Below are 26,668 nucleotides of genomic sequence, written 5' to 3' on the forward strand. Positions count from 1 at the left end.
TGTCCCTTCATGGCCTTTGCAATGCGGGGGTCACAAACTTGGCATATTTTCTGTATGGTACTCCCGTCCTTTTGATTCATCAGCATTTCACATATTTTCAAATGGAAGTCATGTGGTCCTGAACAAACAGAGCTGTTGTGGGATGAGACCAGGAATTGCCTACACAATTTCAGTCTCTAAGATTGTAACTTGTTGTGGACATGTTTTATTCCCCACCGCACACGAGTATCAGATATGTGGCCTGACAGTGATACTACTAATGTAAATTATGACAAGCGGAGCAGATTAAAGGTTCTAGTGTTCGAGAAACAAGTTGTGCTGACTTTGCCTAGATAGATATATGCTCTCCAGATCGCAAGATCATCAACAGAGATACAATCACTATTAAATACCAACTTCCCCAAGCACTTTGCAGAGCTGGTATCCAGAATATTCAATGCTTCAAGCACTACAGGGATTGTGCAATTGCTTAAGGCTGTTGGGTCTGGATTTGTGTCCATCTTCCAGACTGTCTCCGGAGTCATTCCATCAGCCATCCATTCACTCTTTTCAAGTGTGTTTGGCGGCTTTCCTGTGACTTTGGCATTGATTGGCGGGATACTGATGCTGCTGTTCCTGATACCCAGTGGTTGTGTCTTTGTCTTCTCAGCTAAATGGAGTGATGGAGCTACTACCATCATTCCAGCTGCGCCATGATCGCGTGGTGCAGTTCTTTGGTGCTCCGTTGCTGGAAGAATTGGATTATGATTGTTCACTGTTATTTCTGATAGCCTTATGGTGTGTGCAACCAGGCTTTTATTGCACCTGGTGCCTCTTCAAACATCTACCTACAGTGTGCCATGCTGCTCCGCCCGTGCCTCCTATGGACCAAGAACTGCTAATGTTCCTGATGAGGACTCATTCACAGTTGTGCCCCATAAGACTGTGGCTGATTTGTGAGGTCACTTATGAGCCACCCTTGGTGAACTATCTGGTACCTTCAGGCACTTTGGATGGTGCTGCCCTCATGGGTGCTCCTGCACTTGTGGCTACTGCGCACTACTGCTCTGTCGATCTGTCTGCCAATCCTGTCATCAATCTGACATCTGACGATGTGGATTCATTCCTTGATGCCCGTCCTTTTGATGACTTTGGAGACATTCTTCAAGATCATGATTATTGTTAGATGACTTTGGCCATTGGCTTTATTCTAAACTTCCAAAGTCATGCCAAAAGTTGCCTTTTGACCAAATTAGCTTTGACCTGCTGTGCTTGTCAACATTTTGCCTCTCTGCATGTTGTAGCCATTTTTGTCCTTTTTAACTAGTGTTTAATTATATTTTGATAATGTTTTAGCTTGTTTTAACCCAGTGCATTTTGGCTTGGGTTCATGCACCTTCTCTGGCATCATCCTTATGGCGTCATACTTGTTCCGGCAATGCTGAGGGTGTAGTGGATCCTTTTTAGTTTTATTGGGAATCAGGAGTTGGCTTAGCCTTCTGGTTTGCAGACCTGTGCCTCCGTCACCTAGTGACTTTTTACCTACTTAGCCTTCTCTGTTTTAGTGCATTTATTTAATTATTTCTTCCAAGATGGCTGCTATGTTTATAATTAGGAAGATGTTTTGATTTCATGTTATCAGTGCCTCTCTGTGAAGGCATCACTATCAGTGGCAAAGACAAGTGATATACATAGGTATTCACATAATGTCCCTTTCCCACTTACGTGTGACAGGAAAATAATGTACTTTTTGAGGGAATTGTTTATAATCGCACCCCAAGCATGCCTTCTTATCTACTGTTTGGGAACATTCTTGTATCAGGGGTCCTACAAGATCTGTATAAATAAATCTCATGCAGCCAAGATTATCAGAGGGATTCCTACCAGATGCCATCAACACTATCTATGCTACACGTCGCCTTGATGCAGACCCAACCTTTGTGTCCCCACGGAGTCTGATCCAGAGACCTCATTCCAAGGCAACAATGGTTGGTGGGCTCTTCTCATGCACATGGTACTGGCAGATTAGGTTTAGCTCTCATTAGGTGAGAGATTAGGTTCTCCATGCTAGGATATTAGGTCATACTTCACGTCTCATGTTATTGCAAGATGGATACATTTCTGCTTCTTGCATTGTTCATTATCCTGATCATTGCAGCTTATGCATTTTTCAGAACATTGCAGTCTTGTTAATAAAACCTGTTGAAAACTTTACTGCATCTGCATCATTGTCTGTGTGTGAATGAGACTTATTGCTCATGTGAGAAAAGGGTAATCTCCATTTAACCACAACTCCCCTGAGATGTTGCACTCTAGATTCCATGCATAAAGGCTGCCAGAAATCACCTTTTACTGTTTAGGTTTTTGGTGAGGTACTGCTTGTGAGCCGGGAAGTTTGGGCTGACAGTTGTAACTTATTGTAGGATTGGCCTAGTCACCTACAAGCAAAAGTGCTGTTACCCCTAAACCAGCAGCCTTGCCTAGAGCAAGAGTCCAACCACGACAGAGCATCTTATTAAATGATAATTTAAAAATGTTTTCTATTGTCCTTTTACACAATGAAGTATGTAGGGCTCTTCCAAACATTTACTCCCAGTTTAGGAGAATCAGAATATGGAGAGCACAGTCCTTATGAATATTGTAGTGCATAAATGAACCAGGAATATTAATACATAAGTAGAGTGGACTTTATTCAAATATACTGCATAGTGATGCACAGTAATTGCGCAGTCATCTTTGATGACTAAACAAAAGCAAGAATATACAATGCTCCTCCTACTTGCAAGGTAAGTGGTTCACCAATGTGGACATGCTAAATGATCCCTTTAAGCATCCCTTTGGCATTTTAGATTTTGCAATGTCAGAGCTGATAGTCTTACAGGTGAATCATGTTTTCTAAAGTAAGTAATCACTAGTAAATGGTGTACGCTTTTTTAACCCCCCTCAGCCAGATTCCCAGTTTCTTTTCAATGTAGTAAGAGAACAAAAATCTAGTTTAGCAGAGCTGTATGTGGCTTAGGGATACTGTGTACTTAGGGCTGCAGGGAGAATAAATCATGTTTTGGATGGAGGCCAGAGACAGCCAGCACACCAATCTATATATAATTGATGCTGTCTAATTTTCTAGCCAATAGTAACTAATTGCCATCACAGGCCCTGGTCCCAGTAGATTAGTTGCACCTGCCGCCCCCAGCCGCACAGTATTACATTTCTCCAGCTTATTGATAAAGATATTACGGTCTTGGCAACTACAATCCACAGAGCCAAGCTTTTTTCGTCCTTGTGAGCATGAATAGTATCGTGTTGTTTCAAAGCGGGTCCTTTCACTTGCCAAGGACGTACTTGTGATGGAGTCCGTAAATGCCAAAGTGAATCAATCACTGACAATTAAGTAATTCATTTCAGTTTACTGATTTCTGTCAATAAAAATGCAATTTTTAAGAATCCTCAGCCATTACAAAGTGTACAACTATAAAACCTGCAGAAAAGTGAACAGATTTGGACGCTTGCACCAGTAGTTCAGATTTGCTATATTAAAATATGTAGTCATTTAAAAGTGGGGGGAAAGCCTACTAAACACAATGTAATGTAACACAGACATAAATAACCCAGAAACATGCATATTGCAACCCATACCATGTTAACATGCATATTGCAAACAAAACCATGTTCCCGTACTTTGGTAGAGGTAAAGACAAATGAGATATAATTTTAACACTATAATTTGATGTGCGGTACCTCACAAACATCCTCCATACAATCATTTAAAAGAGTTACTACTTCAGAACAAATATAAACAGTAGGTAGTCCTACATAAGTATTAAGTAAACAACCATCAGATTTTTGCTGCATTTACTTGAGAAACTGATTGTTAGAAATGGGGTCTCTAGCTGGCACAGGTGTGCACCCTGTCCAAGTAGGAACCACAGTCCTAAGCAGGGTAAGTCACAACACAACACAAATTATCTTGTGCTCACCCTCTGGTAGCTTGACACAGAGCAGGCACACTTAACTTGGAAGGCAACGTGTAAAGTATTTGTGCAATAACTCATACAGTAACAGAGTAAAAACACCACAAAAATACAACACACAGGCTTGGAAAAAAAGATAATATTGATATGAATAAAATATGACCAAAACAACATAAATCCAATATGCGTAAGTCGAAATATCACTTTATAGTGGTTTAAATGAGTCTCAATCCTTAAGAATCAGTGGTTATATGCTTGTAACACATTGTACCTGAGATGCGTCAAAAATAATGATGCACAAGGACTGCATAGCAGGAGATGTGTTGAAAAATAAGGCTCTGTGTCGGATTTTTTGGCATGGCACAGACGATGCATAGTTTCTTTCCACGTTGCAGGGTGATGCGTTGATTTTAAGGAGCACTGCCATGGTTCCTCACTGCGATGCAGGGATATTTTGACTCCCAGACACAATGAGTTGAAAATCCTGAACACACTTGTAGAAGGGGTAGGCTCTGCATCGCTCTAGTAGGCAATGCTGTGAACTTCAGCCGCGAGACAGAAGCTGCAACGATTTCTGCAGGTGTTCCATTGATTTTCCGATGCACTAGGATTTTCTTCCTTTGATGATGTCTTTGTGGTCCTGAGAACTCAGAAAAGGAGGCAAGCTCAATCCAAGCCCTTGACGAGCACTTGTGAGGAAGGCAGACTCTTCCCAGCAGTCAGAGGCCAGCAGGCAGCAGAGCAACAAGCAGGGCAGCAGTCTTTCTCAGCAAAGCAGTCCAAATGAGTCCTTTAGGCAGTCAGGCAGTCCCTTCGACAGAATCCAGGTGTAGGTCCAGAAGTGTCTGATTTGGTGAGGTCTGAAACCTAGTTTATATACCCCAAAATGCCTTTGATGTGGTGGAAGCATCGAAGTGGTTTTGAAGTGCACAAGTTCTCCTTTCCCTCAGTCCTGTCTGCAAGGATATCTGTGTGGGGGTTATCAGTCCTTTGTGTGAATGCAGGCCACTGGCCTTTAAAGTGTAAGAGAGAGCCCCTGCACCATTCCTTCCCAGAGAGAACCATTCAGTATGCAGGTGAATGCAGATGTGATTGAGTGCGTGGGTTTATGGCTGTCTGGATGGAATGCACAAGGGGAGCTGTCGACCAGCACAGCCCCAATGTAGATTAGAGACAGGGCTGTAAACCACAGATGGCAGTAAGTGCAGAGAAAAGTGGCATTTCTAAAATATTGATATTAAATCCAACTTCACCAGTAAGCAGGATTTTCTATTACAATTATGGCAGTGCTATAACATGACAGGGCTACTCCTTCCTCATCAGAATCTACCACTTAAAAGTATATGAGGGCAGTTCTAATGCTAGTCTATGAGAGGAGCAGGCCTCAAAGTAGTGGAAAATGAATTGGTGAGTTTTTCACTACCAGAACTTACATAGCACCCTGCCTGTGGATTACCAAGGACCTACCTTAGGGGTGACTTGTATGTAGAAAAAGGGGAGTTTAAGTTTAAGGCTTGGCAAATAGTGTTAAATGCCAAGACAAAGTGGCAGTGAAACTGCACACAAAGACCTTGCAATGGCACGCCTGAGACATGGTTAAGGGGCTACTTAAGTGGGTGGCACTATCAGTGCTGCAGGCCCTCTAGTAGTATTTAATTTACAGCCCCTAAGCACAGGTAATGCACTTTACTAGGGACTTACAGGTAAGTTCAATATGGCAATTGAGTAGGAACCAATGTTACCATATTTATGGGAGAGAGCACATGCACTGGTCAGCAGTGGAAAAGTGCGCAGTCTTAAAACCAAAAAAACAGTGTCGGAAAAATGGAGAGAGGCAGGCAAAAAATGAGGGGATGACCACCCTAAGTCTGTCAGGTCTAAAATTGATCAATAGATGTGTAATTGTGCAAGACTACTCGAAAACCATTTGAAATAAGCCACCTTCCCCATGATATTCAGATCCATACTAACAGAAGAAAAATTTATCAAGGTAGAGAAAGAAAGAGGAATACCTGGCTAGAATTGCTGAAACTACTGCACAAAAAAGTCGTAACTCACTCCATTAAAGAACTGAGTAAGAATGAGGTAGCTGAAATTTTAGTGGTGTCCCTCATGTCACAGAATTCAATAATACGTGACACTATATGCATTATGTTAACCAAAGTACTAATAGTTTGAATGTAGAAAGATGCCTTGAGAAAACGTTTAACAATGCATTAATTTAAACTAGTATTAGAAACCTTGGTAGTATCGCTTACAAAACAAATGTTTGCAAAATATAATTGATATAATGTTGTAATTTAGGCCTTAGACAATATTGCATTTCTAATGATTAATGATTTAAATAACTGTGCAAAAATACAGAAATACTGTTCTGTGTTACATTTATTGAAATGAATCAGTAGAGTCTTTTTTGTTTTAAATTAATGTAACATGCATATTGTTGAAGCACTATTAATGTTGTATTCACAAGTTCCATATTAAATATGTGTTTATGAAAATATATTAATCAAATCTATTGCTTTACTTCACTTGCATTAGCCTAAATGAGGTCTGTTAGTCTTGTATTTCATGACTGTGCAGGAAATGTTGATTCATGTATTCATAATGTGGGTTTTCTTTCAGACTTTGTTCCCATGGGAAGACTAGCTTGGGTAATAGTCCCTATCATTTAGACATAGAGATAAAGTATAACTGTGTCCTTGATATCAGAACATCCTGAATAGATAGACTAACAAATTATAAAAATGTTTAAATCCTTCGTGGAGCAACATGGATGGATGAGGTTTCCATGACACACCTGGGAATGGAAGTTGATGTTACAGCCTGGAGTCTTGTGATTGATTACTTTTGGATGATGCCCCTTCAACACAGTGTGGACTGCTTTTGGGAGCAAATCAGAATGTGTTATGAACTATAATATACTGATAACCAGTTAGATTTTGTTCAGATGTGAGATCTCCTGCGTTACTGAACCTTTGCTGGTGAAGAACCCTACATGCTGAGCTCCTTAAGAAGGTATCTTCCTCTCTGATTTGTGCCTTTGAGATGTCCCACCGAGACTTAACCCTTTCAGAAAACTCTTGATCGAGCTTCTGACATGCTGATGCTTTCCCTTTTTACCTTTCTTTAGCATTTTAGTTAGTACCCTGTTGCTCGAGATTTCCTTTTTCCAAATTATTTTTGCCCTGTTTGTCCTTTTGGTCTTTTCTCTGCATGTGTTACACCCCACTCATGTTAATCTTTAATTCGGTCATGGTTGGGTTTTCCCTTGCTCACCTGAAAACTGTATCTCTAATGATTTGAAACCGACTGATGCTTGCTAAGTCTGATCAACATTTACTTCTATATCTAATTGAGCTTAATGATGTTTTGTGCTTTTCTTATTGAGTGCTAAGTTTTTTAAATGTTAGTTTACCTGAATCTATTTAGTCGCCTTGGGCAACCCTTGGTGATAATGTATCTGTATAACTATTTACATAACTTTGAGCTTGAGGTTGTAATAAATCTCTTAACTTTATTTTTGACTGGAGTTTTTCTTCTATGGCCAAATGGGTCATACGGTTTAATCATTTGATCTGTATAGAAATTGAGTTGAATGCTTCTACTACACCCTGTCTCAGTGTCCAAAGGTCCGACAATCTCGATGACCATTGATTCCTGCGAAGGATAAAAATGCTCTAACAGGAATAAAAAGCACACTAGAACATGTCTGGCCTATACCATCCTAGGATAGTAATAACTATCACATAGAATAGCGGGCCTTATGTTCAAATATCTAATTTACTTATTATTTGTGATAATTACTGGAACACAAATATTAAATATATGTTGAAATCGATGTTTGCCTCCATTTGCGACTTCTTGGGATTCATACTCACAACACCAAATCTATATTAGTGAATTGGACTTAGTCTCAAATAGAGAACTGCAAATTTCAGATGGCCAACAGACTGCATTTTGATGACCTCATAAGCAGGAACCAGGGTGTGATTTACAAGTCTCACATTGCTTGTATAGCAAAAGCACACATCGCTTAGGAGCAGGAGAGGATTGAAATGTGGTGAAAATGTCCAGCCAGGATAAAGGTAAGGATGATGGTGGGCACAAAATGAAACAGGCTTTCAGAAGGTGAATTAGAGATTTTGGTTGAAGTATGTCTCTAATATCGAATATCTTCTTGGAAAAACATCTTTGAATGTGCCAGAGTCCACCATAAAAAATCTGAGTGACAATAAAAGAACAAATAAATGCTGTTTTGTGTCACCAAGCACACCACTGATAAAATATGTATGATATGGTATGCCTTACCGCCTCACACAAAAGAGATTTCTGATGCTCAGAGTACTAGAAGTGGCCTGCATATGTGTTTTGTTTCAAGGTTGGTACTCATATGTGACACTTCATCACAAATTGCACTATTAGCTACCATACAGCCCTAGAAATGTTGTGCATTTCCCCCAGTAATGTATTCAATTAAAGCCAAGGAATGCATTGCTGCAAAGTGAATCCGAATATACCCATTAGGGAAAAGGATGCCCAAGAATATGACATGGATATACCATATTGATGAAGAGCCCTCAATTTTCTCACCTCTGTTCTTGGGGATCACATCCACGTTAGATTTTTTCTGTGCATTCTAGTACCTGAATTTATGATGGAATAAAATGACTACAGTTCCCAAATGGAATCAGAAACCCTGGAAGGGTTGTACTACTAGCACATGAAATAGGGAAAAAAATTATGGAACCATCTGATCAGTCATTGGCCATTGTGGCTTATCACATCACCAGGATTACCTTATCAGCACTCCAGGTCTTCAGAATCCCTTTTGTCTAGGAGGTATTTGCACTATTTACAGGGTGCTGTAGTGCTTACTGTGTTTGTGGTTCTTCTCTCTTCAGGCCCCTAAGTGTTGTCACCTGGTTGGTATTTTACTCACTTTGATTGTATATTTAGGTCAATGCGAGTGGAGAAAAACAATAGGGAGACTCAATACAATTGTAAATGGTACCACATGTACACTGGGCATTTAAATTAAATGCAACTAGTTGGCTGCAGCAATTATTGTGCCACCTACTAAAGTAACACTGTAAAACATGTCCCACGCCTGCCACTGCAACCTAGGTGTCCAGCTTTGAACTGTCATGGCGACCTGGAAAAACAAACTTTTTCCAGGCCTAAAGCTTCCTTTTTAATACATATGCCACTCTCAAGTCACGCCTAGGGTACACCCTGAATGCTCATAGAGCAGGGGGCAGTATATTTAAAAATTGCAACATTTATATTTAATGTGTTACATGTACTGGCAGTGAAAAATCATCAAATTCGTTTTTCACTGTCAAGGCTTGTTTTTCTCAAGAAAAAGACTGGCTAGACAATAACAACTTATAATGCTTAGTTTCAGTTTGGGAGCAGCTAGGAAAGGGATTCAAAAACACATTTGGATGATAATTTAAAATCCTACTTAATGGTCAAGTCAGATTTTATATTACTGTTTTGGAAAAAACACTTTTAGAAAGTTGTAGTTTTCCTGCCTAAAGCCAACAGGGCCTTTCTGACAGTGCATTGTGTCACATGACTGCTGATGGACTGTGTTGTGATGTGGAGCTCCCAGACCTTTGATGAATGACTTGAGTGTGGCAAGATGTTTTTTTCCTTAAACAGGATGGCCTCTAATCTGTGCTTAGCCCCTCTCTCAGCTACCCTGTTAATGGCAGATGTAGCTCACTGTAGGCCTACTTCGCTATTGTCTTCCTAGAGAGCTTAGCTCCAAATCCAGTGGTGGGGAGGAGCTGTCCCAGACCTGGTTTGCAGTGCCCACAAGGGAGGGTTTGCCCTTCATCATTTCCAAACCACTGGGTGGGCGATGAGAAGAAAGATTCTGCCATTATGGATTGGGAAAAAAGGTAGTGTGGGATAATTTCCACTAAAACACACAGAAGTCACCCCAGGGAAGTGTTCCCTACTGAATAGGGAGTGGCTACGAGTTTCTCCTATCCATCGGCTGACACTGGGTTTGTGGTATCACAAGTCCCCTGCTCAAAACACTCCTGGACATGAGAAAAATCAGAAGAAGGACTACCCTGCTGTCTGAAGACCCTGAATGAGTAATAGACTGGCATGCCTTAAAACAAGGACTACAGAAGTGGCTTAAAGGGTTATTTGGATAAACTTCTGTTTGAGCAACCATAACACAATAAACTTCCAGTGGTCTCCTGCTGTGCAACTGCCCAGCTGACCAGTTCCAACTAGACCTAAACTGGACCCTGCTACTGGCTTCTTATGGAGTGAGTCCTAGCCCCTAAGTGGTGCCCTCCATGTCCTAGACCCTTGTCTGGTGTTAGAGTGTACTCCTCCTGTCCCAAAACTTCAGGACATGGGACCTGGAAACATTTTGCCAGCTTTTGAATTGACAGAGACCAGGATCGCTGATGCCGCAGCGTTGATGTTCAATCATCAATCGGCCACAGAGTGCTGGTTTGCCAGGGTGAAAGAGATCTGACTTCCAGAAAAGGTTTCTGTTTTTGAATGTAGAGAGCTGTCTCATGATGGATGTCAAGGCCTTCCTGGGCATAAACATTCAACATTGCCCATTCAGAGTTTGTATGCCTTCATTGACAATCAGACTGGACCTCCTCAGTGGTGAGCCCAGCTTATAATCCACTTGCAGATTGCCCTGCTGATGACTTATTGACAACCACTTTTCTCCATCAAACATTTCTAAGTCCGAAGGTTGTTTCCTCCAGGACTAACCTGGTCCCTGATTTGACCAGTGATCCAACACTGTTGGCCTTAACTTTTGACGTGGAACCAGTCTGCTGATAAACATGGTTGACACTTTGTACTTTCTAGCGCTGTTTTAATTCAAAAGCGGTGCTACTTATTGGGTTTTTGTAATTTTGGTGGGTTTTAAATAAATAGTCTCTATTTTTTCTAAACTGTTTGGGATTTTTCTTATGTTGTGTTTACAAGTCAATGTTGTTTGAGTACTGCCTGTATACTTTACACTGTAAGCCTGGCTGCTTGGTGCCAAGCTACTAAAGGACTAGGCACAGGTTTATTTAGCTGAGGCACAGGTTTATTTAGCTACTTTAATGGTTCACCCTGGCAAATTTGTGATTAATTTTTGTGTTCTCAAACCCCTCATCTAACGCTGGTAATGTATGTTTGTGTGGGTAAACTTGACGACATCTGCAGCATTAGTTTTTCTTGCCACTATCAGCCTGGCTGATGCTGTTTCTTCTACTCCTTTGGTGATTCTTTGACCATTAGCATATGGCATTGGGCTGTGCTGCTTTGTTGTCAATTGATTTTGAAGCCAGAATGCCAGCTTGTTCCTCTCTTTTTCTTGCATTTAGTCTTTTTTGCTTGAGCTTCTGCCATAAATGTAATCATAATTAAAGAACAGGAGTTGGATGTTTATCTGTGAGTACACTTCCCAACTGTTGAACTGTATACAAAGAGAGAGATCTCACTATAGCCCTTTATCCCCTTGGGTGCCCTGGACATAAAGGTTACATCCTGGGCAGCACCGCTTGGGTGCCCACAACATAACCGTCCAGATAGGGGCCCACGGGGGAAGCGTTAGCCCTCCCCCCAGGGGCCTGGCACCCCCCTCCCCTGGGCAGAGATGGAAGGGGAATCGTTTCTCCTTCCACCCCCAACCCCCTCCATAGCATCTGATGACATCAGCGCGCGATTGCGCACTGACCTCATCAGAGGCCTGCCCCTCAACGCTGGAAGCTCAGCGTGGATTGGAGGAGAAATGCAAAACCATTTCTCCTCCGATCACGTGGGGGGGGGCGAGAGAGGCATGAAAGGAGAGGAAAAGCCTTTCCTCTCCTTTCATGTCTCTCTCTGCATTTCTGCTGCCTGATCGCGATGCGACCGGACAGCAAAAATGCCCACTAAACACCAGGGAATTTGTTTTGTAATTGAATGAGAGGAGCGGCCCCTTGGGCAAGGGCTGCTCCTCAGGGGGGCAAAGTATTTTTAGGCCTTTTCTGCCCCCTCCCCAGACACCAGGGATATATATTTTTTCTGTTTATTTTATTTTTTAATATATGGGGAGCAACCCCTTAGGCAAGGGTCGCTCCCCTGGGGGCAAATTGTATTTTGGCTATTTCTGTCCCCCTTGGGGGCAGATCGGCCAAATTTTTACTAGGCCAATCTGCCCCCAAGGGGGGCAGAAACCACTAGACACCAGGGATTTTTTTTGTCAGTTTCACATGAGGGGACTGACCCCTTAGGCAAGGGTCGCTCCCCTGGGGGGGGCAAATTTGTTGTTGGCCATTTGGGCAGATCGGCCTATTGTAATTAGGCTGATAGACACCAGGGATTTTTTGTTGTTGTTTATTTATTTATTTTTCATATGTGGGGAGGGACCCCTTAGGCAAGGGTCGCGCTCCTGGGGGGCAAATCGTCTTTAGGCAATTTCTGCCCCCTTGGGGGCAGATCGGCCTATTTTTGTTAGGCCAATCTGCCCCCAAGGGGGCCGAAACCACTAGACTCCAGAGTTTTTTAGTTTTTTGCATCAGTTTCACACAAGGGGAGTGACCCCTTAGGCAAGGGTCTTTCCCCTGGGGGGCAAATTTATTTTAGGACATTTATGCTCCCCTTGGGGGCAGATCAGCCTACTTCTATTAGGCCAATCTGCCCCCAGGGGGGTAGAAACCACTTAGGCACCAGGGATTAGTGTGTGTGTGTATGTGTGTGTTTTGTGTGATGGGGCAGCCCCTTGGTCAAGGGTCACTCCCCATGGGGGCACATTACTGTTGGCTATATATGCCCCCCTTGGGGGCAGATCGGCCTATTTTTGGGAGACCCATCTGCCCTGATGGGGGGCAGAAAACCCACCAGAGACCAGGGAAGATTTTTTTTCCAAAATAAGAGGGTGGGGTATGGCCATATCCCCACCCCAAATAAATGGGGCCAAAGTTGTTATGCCCACTAGTGAGCAGATGGGGCAATTACCCGCGATCCACACCCCGTGGGGGGGGCAGAAAGTCTGGTTATGCCCTCACTCCAACTGAAGAGGGTAACAGTCTTTCAGCTCTCCCCCCCAAACACTAAAACATCTTATCCCACGGCAAGCAAGAGGACATTTTGGGTTTCGGTTATACATTTGGGCCAGGAGAAGTTGGCAAACTCTCAAAATCGTCCCACATAGAATGGTGAGGGCTGCACATTTGTCCCACATTTTTGGTGATGGACCCTTCCGGAATCTGCAGGAATCCACAAAATTCCTACCACCCAGCATTGTCTCATCTATACCAATAAGAATTCTGCTTCACTTGTCAGCCTAAAAATGTTTTTTTCCAAATTGCTCTTTTGGACCTGCTTTGGTTCCCCCTCAATTTCAACGTATTTTTGGCTCTTCCCTGTCACAGGCACTTGGCCCACCTACACAAGTGAGGTATCATTTTTCCCAGGAGACTGAGGGGAACGTTGGGTGGTACGAAATTTGTCCCAGTACGGTGATCCCATACAAAAATGTGGGAAAAATGTGATTATTTTGCTAAATTTGAGGTTTGCTGAGGATTCTGGGTAAGAAAGCATTGGGGGATCCACGCAAGTCACACCTCCCTGGACTCCCTCATGTGTCTAGTTTTCAGAAATGCCTGGGTTTGGTAGGTTTCCCTAGAAGGCTGCTGAGCCCAGGACCAAAAACACAGGTTGCCCCCTCCACCCCCCAGCAAAAACAGGTAGTTTTGTATTTGATAATTTTGATGTGTCCAGATAGTGTTTTGGGGCATTTCCTTTCGCGGGCACTAGGCCTACCCACACAAGTGAGGTACCATTTTTATCTGGAGACTTTGGGGATCGCTGAGTAGAAGGACATTTGTGGCTTCTCTCAGATTCCAGAACTTTCTGTCACCGAAATGTGAGGAAAAGGTGTTTTTGGGCCAAATTTTTAGATTTGCAAAGGATTCTGGATAACAGAACCTGGTAAGAGCCCCACAAGTCACCCCATCTTGGATTCCCCTAGTTGTCTAGTTTTTAAAAAGGTGCAGGTTTGGTAGGTTTCCCTAGGTGACGGCTGAGCTAGAGGCCAAAATCCAAAGCTAGGCACTATGCAAAACACAGGTCTGTTTTCTTTGGGAGAATGTGATGTGTCCATGTTGTGTTTTGGGGCATTTCCTGTCGCTGGCGCTAGGCCTACCCACACAAGTGAGGTACCATTTTTATTGGGAGACTTAGGGGAATGCTGGGTGGAAGGAACTTTGTGGCTCCTCTCAGAACTTTCTGTCACTGAAATGTGAGGAAAAAGTGTTTTTTTGGCCAAATTTTGAGGTTTGCAAAGGACTCTGGGAAACAGAACCTGGTGAGAGCCCCACAAGTCACCCCATCTTGGATTCCCCTAGGTATCTAGTTTTCAGAAATGCACAGGTTTGGAAGGTTTCCGTGGGTGCTGGCTGAGCTAGAGGCCAAAATCCACAGCAAGACCCTTTGCAAAAAACAGGTCTGTTTTCTTTGGGAGAATGTGATGTGTTCATGTTGTGTTTTGGGCAATTTCCTGTTTCGGTACCATATTTATCAGGAGACTTGGGGGAACGCTGGGTGGAAGAAAATTTGTGGCTTCTCTCAGATTCCAGAACTTTCGGTCACCGAAATTTGAGGAAAAAGTGTTTTTTTGGCCTAATTTTGAGGTCTGCAAAGGATTCTGGGTAACAGAACCTGGTGAGAGCCCTACAAGTCACCCCATCCTGGATACCCCTAGGTGTCTAGTTTTAAAAAAATGCACAGGTTTGGTTGATTTCCCTAGGTGTCGGCTGAGCTAGAGGCCAAAACCTACAGCTAGGCACTTTTTAAAAAAACACTTCAGATTTCAATGTAAAAAATGTGATATGTCCATGTTGCATTTCCTGTTGCGAGCATTAGGCCTACCCACGCAAGTGAGGTACCATTTTTATCGGAACACTTGGGGAAACACAGAATAGCAAAACAAGTATTATTGCCCCTTGTATTTCTCTAAATTTTTCCTTCCAAATGTAAGACAGTGTGTAAAAAAGAGTCTATTTGAGAAATGCCCTGTAATTCACATGCTAGTATGGGCACCCCGGAATTCAGAGATTTGCAAATAAACACTGCTTCTCATCACCTTATCTTGTGCCCATTTTGGAAATACAAAGGTTTTCTTGATACCTATTTTTCAATCTTGATATTATAGCAAATTAATTGTTGTATACCCGGTATAGAATGAAAACCCATTGCAAGCTGCAGTTCATTTATTGGCTCTGGGTACCTAGGGTTCTTTATGAACCTACAAGCCCTATATATCCCGCAACCAAAAGAGTACAACAGACTTTACGTTATATTGCTTTAAAAAATCTGACATTGCAGTAAAAAGTTACAGAGTAAAATGTTGAGAAACATGGCTGTTTTTTTCACCTCAATTTCAATATTTTTTTTAATATTTTTTTTTATTTCAGATGTCATTTTCTGTAGGAAAACCTTGCAGGATTTACACAAATTACCCCTTTCTCAATTCAGAATTTTATCTACTTTTCAGGAATGTTTAGCTTTCTGGTATCCAGCACTGGTTTCACACCCATTTCTGTCACTAACTGGAAGGAGGCTGAAAGCACAAACAATAGGAAAAATGGGGCATGTCCCAGTAAAATGCCAAAATTGTGTTGAAAAATTGGGTTTTCTGATTCAAGTCTGCCTGTTCCTGAAAGCTGGGAAGCTGGTGATTTTAGCACCGCAAACCCTTTGTTGATGCCATTTTGAGGGAAAAAACACAAGCCTTCTTCTGCAGCCCTTTTTTCCCATTTCAAAGAAACAAACTTTTCGCTTTATTTTGCCTAATTTCTTTGTTTCCTTCAGGGGAACCCACACAGTCTGGGTACCTCTAGAGTGCCTAGGATGTTGGAAAAAAGGATGCAAATTTGGTGTGGGTAGCTCATGTGGACAAAAAGTTATGCAGGCCTAAGTGTTAACTGCCCCAAATAGGCAAAAAAATGCCTGGCACCTGAGGGGAAAAGGCCTGGCAGCGAAGGGGTTATTGTTGTTTCTCAATGCCTACCAGAGCAAAAATCCTTTTGTTTCTAACGCAGAACTATAGAGGAGGTATTAGGATCTCTGCTGACATACACCTTTGATAAAATTGTGACTACAATGCCCACCTGTTTCACTGCCCTTTGTGGCTCTCAGGAACTTACTAGCAAATGCATGACTGAGTATAGTTTTCAGTATTGTTCATATGAATGGTATGCTGTAGTGAATGTGAATAAATGAGGCAGAGTGATCAAGAAATATGCAACACTACAGATTATATCTACCTTAAAATAGGGAAAGGAAACGTTTACGGATCATTAAATACGGTCATGAAGAAAGTCACTTGACTATAAAGGCAAAGTTATATGGTCAACACATGTAGTCTAAGTACATTGGATACTCAATGATGTTGCCCTTTTCCCTTTTACCTTGTCAAAGGATCCCCAACATAAAACTACAATACCTTTTAGGATACCTTTAGGCAATTTCAAATATATAGTCCTCCATACAAATACACAAAGAGCTCCGTTGGCCATCAATACTGAGCTCACCCAGGTACAAAAGTGTATCTGAGTGAGGACTCGATGGTCATGTATGTCACCCTAGTGGGCGAGAGTCCTTTTTTCAAAACAAGAGGATTTTTTTCTATGGCAGGAAGTGAGAGACAACACTAAAGGGATAACGCGAGAACTCTCTCTTTTTATCTAGGTTCACCTAACTGCGTAACTTCTTGAATTTCTTTCTAACGTTTTTTCTTCAGCAGGCAGCATCAAGTTGATCTGAATTTGGACTTGTTACGATTATAAGTCAATATGCATAGTCATCTGAAAACTTGTTGAACTCAGTATCAGATTAGGTAGAAAAGACGTGTGATAAATTCACTTTGTCTCACCATGTATTTGTGAGGGGAGATTAAGAGTGTACCGCTCAGAGATGTAATGCTTTTTTGGAGGAAAATTTGCAGTTATGGCATTTTATACATTTGGAAAGTGGTAGACTGGCCATCTGGCCGTTTTCATTTATTATGCTTTTGATGTCCTTTCCTATTGGGTTCTTTAAATTAGCAGGATCTGATGTTCATTCTTTTCCCCAAGGCCTTGATGAAGTCATCAAAATAACGCAACAATTCAATCCACTTGGGACCCATGCAGCTGTTGGCATTCATTGTGAGTGGTTCTTGGGCTCTCATATACGAGACTGACAATTATTTTGTTTACCTGTCTGTTGGCCTGGTGCTCATGATCATTTGCCACCATCCGTTGTTTGACTTTCAGACTTCGGTCTGGTTTTGTCTTGCTCAAAATTCTCAATGTGATGCTTGATTGTGTGGTATTGCTTTTCTGTGGGTGCCCCCCTGATTCCAGAATGGAAGCCCCCAAATCGTTTTGCAAAATGTAATCTTCTGAGCATGGTGTGATGAGTCATGTGCCTGTCAGCTTCCTGGCACCTGACTCCAAAACGGCTCCCAGATGTCATATTATAAGACTATTGTCTCAGGTGCTTGCACTTAGAGCTTATCCTCGCGCCTATGGTGGGTCAGATGTCAGAACCCAAACGGATGTCATCTGCTTGCTCCATCATGTCCAAAGTTCTGCACACCCATGTGGCTGCATTCCTTTTTTTCCCACTTGTTTAGCTTCCGTTGAGGTGCAATTACATGTCTTGCCAAAGTCATTTAACACCTCCACTCGTCTGAAGATAACCACATTTCACTTTCTCCCTTATTCCTCTTTACTTCTTCGTATTTCACAGCTCCACTGCTTATCCCGAGTAACTAGATTTGTATTGCAGGTCCCACTGGGTGAACTGACACTTCCTGGTTCTTCTTTGTTGCCACGTTTAGTGTTGTGTTGTGCATCAGCGCAGAAATAACCACAATGTGGGGTGAGATGTTTATTTCTTTATTCTTTACATGGTCTTCCTACACTACAGAAAATGACCTAGCCTTGTTGGTGCTATGCTCTGCCAGCCGTGTTTGCTTCCTGGTCTTCCATGGAGCAGCCCGTTTTGCTCACCTGGTCAATACATGACTTTCCCTTTGTTCACTGTCCACATGAAGTGGTGTTCAATGACTTATTGGTCAGCTGACCGGACTACTGGTCAGCTTTCTAGTGGGAAAGTCTTGCCATCATTTTCACCCAGGAAATCATACACTATTAACTACAAGAAACACCCACTTTGTGAAACAGATCCATGGCAGTGAAGTGTAGACATAGGGGGTCATTCTGACAGACCGGCGGTGCCCCGCAGGGCATTCTGACCGCGGCGGTTCGGCCGCGGTCAGATGCGGGAAACCGGCGGTCTCCCGCCGGTTTCCCGCCGGTTTCCCGCCGGTTTCCCGCCGATTTCCCGCTGCCCTGCAGAATCCTCCATGGCGGCGGAGCGTGCTCCGCCGCCATGGGGATTCTGACACCCCCTACCGCCATCCTGTTCCTGGCGGGTCTCCCGCCAGGAACAGGATGGCGGAAGGGGGTGCCGCGGGGCCCCTGGGGGCCCCTGCAGTGCCCATGGCATGGGCACTGCAGGGGCCCCCGTAAGAGGGCCCCACAAAGTATTTCAGTGTCTGCTATGCAGACACTGAAATACGCGACGGGTGCCACTGCACCCGTCGCACCTTCCCAATACGCCGGCTCAATTCTGAGCCGGCGTACTCGTGGGAAGGTAGATTTGCCCTGGGCTGGCGGGCGGCCTTTTGGCGGCCGCCCGCCAGCCCAGGGCAAATCCCAAAATACCCTCATCGGTCTTTCGACCGCGGAGCGGTATTTTGGTGGGGGAACTTCAAGTTAGAATCACCCCCATAGACTCTACAAAAGCTATTCACTTAGAAATATATGCCATTTTTAATGCCACATTCTCCAGTGACGACATTCCATCTAAGTGAAACAAGCCTGCATCACTGCCACACTCCTGAAAAATCCAACATAAATAAGCAATCAGGCCACTTCTAAGCCAGTGTCATGTATTTCTTTCTTAACCACTCAAGGGGAAACGGTGGCTATCTCCCTAATAACTAAACAAATAAATGTGCTAAACTGTAGGTGCCTGGAAATTGGGCACTAAATTGCATGCAATCATAACATTGTATTTTGTGAATTATATCAATAATGCAAAAATTGATAACACTTTTTTAAAAATAGCAGACAGTGAACACTGCAACTAGGCTGGCCAGAGGGGCTCCTGCACTGCCCATGCCGAGTGCATGGCCAGTGCAGAGGCCCCACTGGGGCCCTCTGCACCCCATCTCCGCCAGCCATTTCATGGCGGTGCTACTGCCATGAAACCACTGGCAGAGAAGGGACTCATAATCCCTAGGACAGCTCTGCTTGCAGCCCTGACCTGGCAGATTAGGACCGCCAGCACCGCCACACCGTCGTGTTGACAAAAATCCGACTGTGGCACTACTGTCACACTCGTAATGTGGCGACACTGGCGGTCATTGGACTGCCAGGGTCGAAATATCTAGTCCAAAATTAATGAAGTGAATAGAGGGCTATAAATGACATAAATTATCATATATTTGCTAAGCTCTTATTATTTCTCAATTTCCATTGCTATGTGCATGCTGTGACTTGTGTATATGCAACTGGAGGCTTAATACCACTTTGTACTGGACCCTCCAACTACGGTTACTCCTCTGAGTTGGTGTTACCTACTTTTGTAATACTCCTTACTTACTTTTGAATTCCAGAAGTAAGTCAAAGCAAATTCTTTGTGAGCAATGTCCCTCGTCTGTTCAAAAAGTTATATTGCATTCAAAAGGTACATTTACATTTGTCCCTGTAGTCTATCTATAATATCTCTAAGATTTATCTTATTGCCTATTTGGCTATTATTGTCAATTGAAGATTAACAACAGCAGCATAACGTTTCTGATGGAATTATCTCTACTCACTCTCAGACACCACATATGTAATCCAGATTTTTAAGAGTTTTGATTCTTTCACAATATTAACTTGAGGTGAAACCGAAACCAGATGATGCTCATTGGTAGGTGTTGGACTTGGCTCTTTTTGAAGGGTCATCCACAGACTTTTTGCCTTTTACCTTAACTTTTTGCTGAATTCATTTTTGTTGGCTGTAGGATTCTGGGCACTTTAACATTGCTGGTCAGAGCTAAAGTGCAGGTGCTCTGTAGTCTGCACTATATGTGCCCAGGGCCTGTAAATTAAATGCTATTAGTGGGCCTGCAGCCCTGACTGTGCCTCCCACTACAGTAGCCCTGTAAACATGTCTTGGGCCTGTCCCTGCAGAGCTTTTGTGTGCAGTTTTAAACTGCCATTCCGACTTGGCAAGTACACCCACCTGCCAGGCCCAAACCTTTCCTTTTATTACATATAAGTCACCCATATGGTAGGCCCTAGGTAGACCGATGGACATGGTGTATTGTATTTAAAGGTAGGAGATGTACTTTTGAGTTTTACATGCCCTAGTATTGAAATGTGACTAAATTCCTTTTTCACTACTGCAAGGCCTATCTCTCCCACAGGTTAACATGGGGATTGCCTTAAAAATCTTTTACGTGTAATTTCCCAATGGGAGCCGATAGAAATTTGGAGTTTGTTCTCTATGAACCCACAATTTAAAATCACAACTTCTGGTGAAGTCGGATTTTGAATTATAAGTCTGAAAATGCCACTTTTGGCAAGTTGGCATTTTCTTACTTCAACCATTTTGTGCCTCTGCCTGACCCTGAATACACATCTGGCTGAGAGTGACAGTTGGGGTTTGTGTTTTCTCTATAGACAGTCACACAAATGGAGGTAAGGTGTGGCATTTGCATCCTGATGGTCCATTACCAGGAGGATGCACCTTCCTGAGGTAGATTGGGAGGGAGGAGCTGACACTTGCACCTGAATGGGGTGTGTCTGTCCACACACAAGAGCTGCATACTCCCCCATAGTGCATCTGGAGCCAGGGAATGAAGGGCAGGGACCTTGTGAGGTTTAACAACCTCTTTGATTTCTTCTCCACTTCAAAGGGACATTTGGGCATAAGTACTGGACCCTTGACACCCCAAATCAGTTTACTTTTGGGTCCTGAGGAGACTCTGTCAAGAAGAGGAGCTGCGCTGTTAGGAGGGACTGCCACTTTGCAATTTGCTCTGATGTGCTGGCCTGCTGCCTCTTGCAGTGAGAAGGACTGAAACTACTCTACCACCTCTTGACACCTGAAAGAAACTCCAAGGACTTGTTGATTTGACCCCTGTTCTTCAAGTCTCACGGTCTCAAAGACTTTGTTTTATTCTCATGACGCTGTTGTGAGAGCCCGTTCTGTAAAGAATTAGGGGCAGATTTAAGAAAAGCGGCGCTGCATCCTATGCAGTGACACTTTTCTTGCATCCCTTAGCGCCCCACTAACCCCACCATGTGTGCACCGTATTTAACATATGATGCACCATGGCAGTAGTTAGGGAACTAGCATCAACATTTTTGATGCTGGTTTGGCGCTTTGCAGAAGTAGCGTAAAGAATGTTGACACTATCCCTGCAAAGGACATACAGTAGAGGCCCATTTTAATAAATGGTGTGCCTCCTTTTTTATCACAAGCTCAGAGCAGGTGTTAAAAAGTGCCACTAACAATGGTGCAAAGAAATCTTTTAGGTTTCTTTGTGCCATTTTTTCAGCCTCCCCTAACGTGGGAACACCCCTGTTGCATACATTATGCCTGGCACAGGCATAGTGTGGCACAAGTGGTTACACATTTTTTTGAAGCCTAACGCCACATTAGCATCAAACAAATGACGCTAATGTGGCACTAGAGCTTCTTAAATCTTAGTGTGTAGCCCAGCACGAGATACAATCCCAGTGCTGTGGTAACCAGCGCTGTGCTCTCCACCAGGAAAAAAACAATTTTGGGAAGAAAAGAACTTTGTACTTTGTTTCGGCGATGGACGTGCATCTCTTTGACAAACTACAGCGATGTCCTGCTGAACTACAGCATGGCCTTACTGATCATCACCTTCCAGGTTCACAGCATTGCCAGGGCAGTGACGGGCCCCGCCTGCAACTCTGAAATCACCACAGTGGTTTCCTACAATCAGCGTGTCCTGAGGGAGGAGATTGCCGAACCAGGAGCTCCATCCCCAATGTTACCAACGCCGGCTGCTCGACCTCCAACCCCGCAGGCTCACCAGATCTTTACACTATCAGACCCGTGAGGTCCTTGTAAAAGCCTGCATTCTCTGAGGCAGCTGTATCTGCACGCAGACGGTTTTGAAGGACCAGTGGAAGACTTGCATTTCAGTTACGTTTGGCATGGGCTTTTCACTTACTTGTGGAACCAGAACCTTGACATTTAACCACTTTTTGGAGCCTTACTTTTCCTGCTCCATCAGTTAGAAAGTCCATTAGATTCCCCTTTCCTCTGCGGGGTTCGCTGAAATTGCACGGAGATTACTGTAAAGCACATAAAAGAAGGGAGTGTATTTTTCATGCATTTGAAAACGCTTGTAACTTGAAAAGTATGCATCAGATTTTTGTCATTTGGTCTCGTTCTGCTTATAATACAATAACCTAGTTGTATAAACCTGTGTGTAGTCCTTTTGTGGTGTATTCACATTGTGGTACTGTGTGTATTTATTGCACAAATACTTTACACATTGCCTCTTTAGATAAGCCTAACTGCTCTGTGCCATCCCCATTTCTAACTGTAACGTTTGCAGAGTTTTTCCCACTCCACATGGAGCGTTGAGTTCCGAAGTGGTGCGGGCATAGTTTTCTCTCTCGCTCTTCAACATTAAGATGGCGAATGAGAGAAATTGCTAAATTGGTGCAGGATGCTGGCCTGGCTTATAGTGGGTACTTGATGGTACTTACACATTGGGCCAGGTCCAGTTATCCCTTATTAGTAGATTAGTAGTGTTCTAGCAGCTTAGGCTGATAGAGGTAGCTATAGCAGAGAATCTTAGGCTGAACTAGGAGAGATGCAAAGCTCCCACTATACCACTTATATCATATAGCACAATATCATAAGAATCACAATACTCAGAGTTACTAAAAATAAAGGCACTTTATTTTAGTAACAATTTACCAAAAATATCTCAAAGGATATACTCCCTCAGGAACTAAGGAAAATACACAAAATATACACACAAACCAAAATCAGGTAATTAAACAGTTAGAAAAGTAGTGCAAACACTGAAGAATACAATAGGATGCAATTGGCCTAGGGGCAACACAAACCATATACTAAGAAAGTGGAATGCGAACCGCTTAGGGACCCCAGGCCTAGTGTAGTGTGTAGAGGTTCACTGGGAGTGTAAGAAAACACTAAGGGTGTCCAAGATACCCCACCCCAAGACCCTGAAAAGTAGGAGTAAAGTTACCCTACTTCCCCAGAAACACACTAAAGTCGTGATAGGAGATTCTGCAAAGACCACAACAGACTGCAAAGCACTGAAGACGGATTCCTGGACCTGAGGATCTGCAAAGGAAGGGAACCGAGTCCAAGAGTCACAAAGGCATCCAGGGGGGCAGGAGCCCACTAAACCCCAGATGAAGGTGCAAAATGGCTGCCTCTGGGTGGAAGAAGCTGAAGATTCTGCAACAACGGAAGATGCCAGGAACTTCTGCTTTGCACAGAAGACGTTCCACGGCGTGCTGGAGGATGCAGTGTTGTTTCCACACAGAAAGACCGCAAACAAGCCTTGCTAGCTGCAAAGGTCAAGGTTGAAGAAAATGGGTGCTGCTTGGGCCCACGAAGGACCAGGAGGTGCCCGTTGGAGGAAGAGACAGCGGGGGCACTCAGCAAATCAGAGAGCCCATGCAGAAGCAGGCAGCACCCGCAGAAGTACTTGAACATGGGTTCAAGAAAACTGAGCACTGCAGTTGTCTCACCACTACAAAGGAGGGTCCCACGAAGCCGGTGATCAACTCAGCGAGTTGAGCAATGCAGGACGGAGTGCTGGGGACCTGGGCTGTGCTGTGCACAAAGGATTCCTTGCAAAAGTGCACAGAAGCCCTAGCAGCTGCAGTTCACGCAGTACACAGGATTACTGTCTGACATGGGGAGGCAAGGACTTACCTCCACCAAATTTGGACAGATGGACCACTGGACTGTCGGGTTCACTTGGATCCAGCTTCTGTGTTCCACGGACCACGATCGTCACGATGAGAGGGGACCCAGAGGACCGGTGAAGCAGAAGTTTGGTGCCTGCGTTAGCAAGGGGAAGATTCCGTCGACCCACAGGAGATTTTTTCTTGGCTTCCAGTGCAGGATGAAGGCAGACAGCCCCCAGAGCATGCACCACCAGGAAACAGTTGAGAAAGCCGGCAGGATTAGGTGCTACAATGTCGCTGGTAGTCTTCTTGCTACTTTGTCGCAGTTTTGCAGGCATCCTGGAGCTGTCAGCGGTTGATCCTTGGCAGAAGCCGAAGAGGGAGATGCAGAGGAACTCTGGTGAGCACTTGAATTTGTTATCTGAAGAGAAGCCCACAGGAGAGACCCTAAATAGCCCTTAGAGGAGGATTGGCCACTTAGTCAGGTAAGCACCTATCAGGAGGGGTTTCTGATGTCACCTGCTAGCACTGGCCACTCAGAGACCTCCATTGTGCCATCACACCTCTGCATTCAAGATGGCAGAGGTCTGGGACACACTGGTGGAGGTCTGGGCACCACCCCTGGGGGGGTGATGGACAGGCGAGTGGTCACTCCCCTTTCCTTTGTCCAGTTTCGCGCCAGAGCAGGGGCTGGGGGATCCCTGAACCGGTGTAGACTGGCTTATGCAAGGAGGGCACCATCTGTGCCCTTCAAAGCATTTCCAGAGGTTGGGGGAGGCTAATCCTCCCCAGCCCTTAACATCTATTTCCAAAGGGAGAGGGTATAACACCCTCTCTCAGAGGAAATCCTTTGTTCTGCCTTCCTGGGACTGGGCTGCCCAGACCCCAGGAGGGCAGAAGCCTGTTTGTGAGTTGGCAGCAGTGGTAGCTGCAGTGAAAACCCCAGAGAGCTAGTTTGGCAGTACCCGGGGATGCATGGGATTGGCACCCCAATACCAGATTTGGCATGGGGGGACATTTTCATGACCTTAGACATGTTACATGGCCATATTCGGAGTTACCATTGTGAAGCTAAATATAGGTATTGACCTATATGTAGTGCACGCGTGTAATGGTGTCCCCGCACTCACAAAGTCCAGGGAAATTGCTCTGAACTATGTGGGGGTACCCTGGCTAGTGCCAGGGTGCCCTTACACTTAGTAACTTTGCACCTAACCTTCACTAAGTGAGGGTTAGACATGTAGGTGAGTTATAAGTTACTTAAGTGCAGTGTAAAATGGCTGTGAAATAACATGAACGTTATTTCACTCAGGCTGCAGTGGCAGTCCTGTGTAAGAATTGACTGAGCTCCCTATGGGTGGCAAAAGAAATGCTGCAGCCCATAGGGATCTCCTGGAACCCCAATACCCTAGATATCTAGGTACCATATACTAGGGAATTATAAGGGTGTTCCAGTGTGCCAATTAGAATTGGTAAAAATGGTCACTAGCCTATAGTGACAATTTTAAAGGCAGAAAGAACATAAGCACTGAGGTTCTGATTAGCAGAGCCTCAGTGACACAGTTAGGCACTACACAGGGATACACATACAGGCCACAAACTATGAGCACTGGGTTCCTGGCTAGCAGGGTCCCAGTGAGACATATAAACACACTGACAATTTAGGGCTTTCACCATGAGCACTGGGGTTCTGGCTAGCAGGATCCCAGTGAAACAGTAAAAACACCCTGACATTTACTCACAAACAGGCCAAAAGTGGGGGTAACAATGCTAGGAAGAGGCTACCTTCCTACAGTTGCTGAACAAGATTTCCTAACATGAGCAGTCGAGGTAGGCCATGACCGCTCACGTTGAGAAAGCTGCTGCTCGTATTGAGGAAGCTGTTGCTCGAGTAGAAAATCTACTCGAGCAGCAAAAAGAAGTTAGTGCCCTCTGGCGCTCTGCGTGATGCCATTCGTGCTGATTTTACAGCGTGGAAGAACCCCCATGACACTGAAAATCAGCAAGAACAGCACAACATACTCAAACATTGATGCTCGCGGAAGTCCGCATAGCATGGTCAGGTTTTTCCGGCACTTCACGGAATTCCGCATAGCAGAACTCACCAAACTCTGTCCAGGCCTATACAGAAGCACTAGTGAGATTGTTCACCACTGTTTGTACACGTATCAATTCTAGAATTCCTGACGTATTCCTGGAAATCAGCACAATCTTAGTGAATCAGGCCATACTTTTTCCATTCTTCTTTGAATGGCTTTTTTTTTTTTACTATGGCACCCTACGAGGGGTTTCATTTTCTTAAATTACATATGGGAGAACAGTTGTGATACTGTTTTAAAGTATTTCTGATGCAAGAACTGCATTTGTGGAAACCTTCAATAGAGACAACTGAAGACAGATTGGTAGTGAATTCATAATGGTTCAAGGAATCTTTTCACAAACAGATTTTTCCTTCCTTTATCAAATTCCAATTGCAGAATCTCCAGATCCTCAAGTTGCAATACAATATACTCCATTTAGCTTTTAAGTGAAAAGAATAACCTGAAGTCGAATACCTATTAATGTCTATTCCACAATTAGTGAAAAGGGTGAAAGACACAGGTCTGGATTGCTTAGGTGACTTATGGCAGTGATGTACTGAAAAAAGACCGTGATCTTTTTAGAAGGTCCCATTTAAGACTCCTTTCTATTATTTTGATACTACTGGTCAGATTGCAT

The sequence above is a fragment of the Pleurodeles waltl genome, chromosome 1_2 (genome assembly GCF_031143425.1).
Source record: "Pleurodeles waltl isolate 20211129_DDA chromosome 1_2, aPleWal1.hap1.20221129, whole genome shotgun sequence".
In the NCBI taxonomy this organism is placed as follows: domain Eukaryota; kingdom Metazoa; phylum Chordata; class Amphibia; order Caudata; family Salamandridae; genus Pleurodeles; species Pleurodeles waltl.